The sequence below is a fragment of the Nematolebias whitei genome, chromosome 15 (genome assembly GCF_014905685.2).
Source record: "Nematolebias whitei isolate Nwh7 chromosome 15, NemWhi1, whole genome shotgun sequence".
NCBI lineage: Eukaryota > Metazoa > Chordata > Actinopteri > Cyprinodontiformes > Rivulidae > Nematolebias > Nematolebias whitei.
In genome coordinates, this window is record NC_056512.1 from 46845773 (window position 1) to 46848519 (window position 2747).

Genomic DNA, 2747 nt, shown 5'->3' on the forward strand with positions numbered 1-2747 from the left:
AGGAGTCCAACAGATTCTTAAAGCCACTTTGAGAGGTCAAAGGTCGAGAGCTTCAGATCTTTTTGTAAGTATGTAGGTATGTAATGTAATTTACATTCAGAATAGTTAGGGAGCACAAAGTTAGAAAACTTCTAAATAATATAAACAACTATTTATCGACTATTTAACATTAAATAACACTGACTGACATTGTGGCTTGATTAAGTTAATATAATTTATATTATTTAAATAAGCAAACAAATAAACATACCTCGACATGCTTCTTTAAGTTGGATGGGGAGTTTTTGAATGCTAATATCTCTTTTGTCTTTGGTAGGCATAAGAGACATTTCATCCGGAAAGAGGAATCTTTCACACCAACGTATGAAAAAAGTTCTTGTAAATACGGCCACAGGTGTTGAACACTACCGAGTTCATCGCCAGTGCAGCAGTCGTCACGTGCTTTCAGAGTTTCACTGTTAGAATCTTCCATTGTGGTGCTGGTCACGTCCATGACGACTGATCACGACTTGCCTCGAGTCACAGCGCTGGCTCTGCAAACCTGCGGTTGGCCTGGCGCAAGGTTCAAAATGCTACTTCCGTTCACTGCCCTCGACAACAAACAGGGAAATATCGAAGTAAAAGTACACATTTTATTGAGAAAATCTACTTGAGTAAAAGTCACTAGAAATTTAAATAGTGAAGTAAATATACGTTAAAATTCTACTTAAGTACAGTAACAAAGTATTTCTACTTCGTCACATTACAATACTGCTCCTTTACCTCCTGAATGTCAGCACAGACGAAGTCAACCGTTTTTTTTTATTTTTTTAAAGCTCCTCAATCTTCATTATATTGTCACAAATCAATTTGTCCAAGTCCTTTTCCAGACTATGAAGTCTGGTGTTAAACATGACTGTTATCTTCTGCATAATGCTCCCTTCATCCATTTCCAGGGAACGGTGTGCTTTCAGCTTTTTGGGAGCAGGTGGTTTGGATAGAGTTGATGGTGTGATGGGAAGAGGAGGAAGCTCGGAGTCCACAGCAGCAATAACAGATTGTTCTGTCAAGCAGTAGTCGTGCAGATTGTGCCTAAGGATGCATTCACACCAGCCCTGTTGTCCCGAACTCTAGCCCGTTTGCCTAGAAAGTCCGGTTTGTTTGGGGAGGTGTGAACTCTCCATCGAACTCTGTCACGGAACAAAAAGGTGAACTCTGGCCCGGGCTAAAACCTAGGTCTCGGTCCGGTAAAAGAGAACTCCAGCGTGGTTTGAGTACAGTGTGAATGTTAGCAGAATGGGCCCCGCTCTGCAAGCAGGAAGTGGAGTACAGCGCAGGCCAAACACACATTTCTCTTATATTGTTTTTGTAGATGAACAGATGCTGCAAAATATTCATCAATTAAAACGGATTCCTCATTTTTCTGGACTGAATAAAACGTGCATTGATGTTAATGAAATGCAAACGTGAGACGTCATTTATCTTTGACCCATCAAAATGAATGCGGTCATTTATTTTACAGAATCAAAGTTGAACATCAAACATTTACATTAATTTGGCAAAATATGAAAATAACAACATAATTAACAGCTTTACAGGTAGTGAGAAACAATTCGGCGATTGTTTCCACTCTTCAGCAGAACAGCAGACATCAATGAAAACTGTACAATTATGATCAATTATCCCCACGGCGGTGGATGAGCACTTTACACAGACATTTCTAAATTATCTGGAAGGATTTCTACTTGAGAGAAGAATTTAAAGATGGGAATGAAGTTTAAAGGGAATAAAAGATGGTATGTGAGGGGGAGTGTTGCCCAGAACCGACACTCTCCATCAGAACCCAGCTTTCCTCGGTACGCTTTGGTAGGAAACTTGACTCATTACCTTTCTGAAGATTAATCAGCAGATATGGAGGTCCAGTTAACGCTACCTGTCCAGCGTCTCCATAGGATGGCTGTGACTCGTCCGAAGTAGTGACGAGATTCCGTCCGACACCAGCTCACATCAGCAATAGCAATAATCCAACTCGGAGGAGCCTTATCATGCTGGACTTCTGTTCTCCCAAACGACTTCTCAGTGCCTCACCGCACTCCTCAGAAGCTTCACCGAACTGAACTTTTCAGACTCAGCGCAGAACCGAACTGAGAGAACTAGGAAGTACCGGCATTTTAAAGAGCTCTATTTCCGGTATATTTGAGCGTCCCTTATTGGGTAATATCAACCAGACAGGGGTGTGGTTTGTGACGTAAGAGGTTACTATAAGTCAGAAAACAGCAAGAATGTTATTGAACAGATTAAACTGTTCTCACAGACAGAGAGTGTTTTGTTTTGGCGAGTTTTAGAAACAGGTGCAAAAACCCCCCTGTTGACGTCTGAGAGGATGTAAAAACAAGGCAGTTGTTCCAACACATGTCTGCTTCGACTCCTGACCTCGGAAACGCACACTTGCTCATTCAAAGACAGAAATCAGAAAATGCATAAAAATCTGTAACAGACCTTAACATGAATTCTAACTCTGCATAAGCATCAAAAAATCATTACACTGTTTCACAGTTAATAAAATTGATTAGTTCACTGCAACATCTAAAATGGTTTGAACTAAGACACTTTGATTATCAACATTTGTAAAATAGTAATGATAATAAAAAGAGAGTGTTCTTTCACTTGATTTTCAAGAAAGAGAGTCTCAGGATGGGTGAACCTGTATTTCTGGATTCAAATCAATGAAATGACAGTTCCTGTCCCACAAGGTTCTTAAGGTCAAG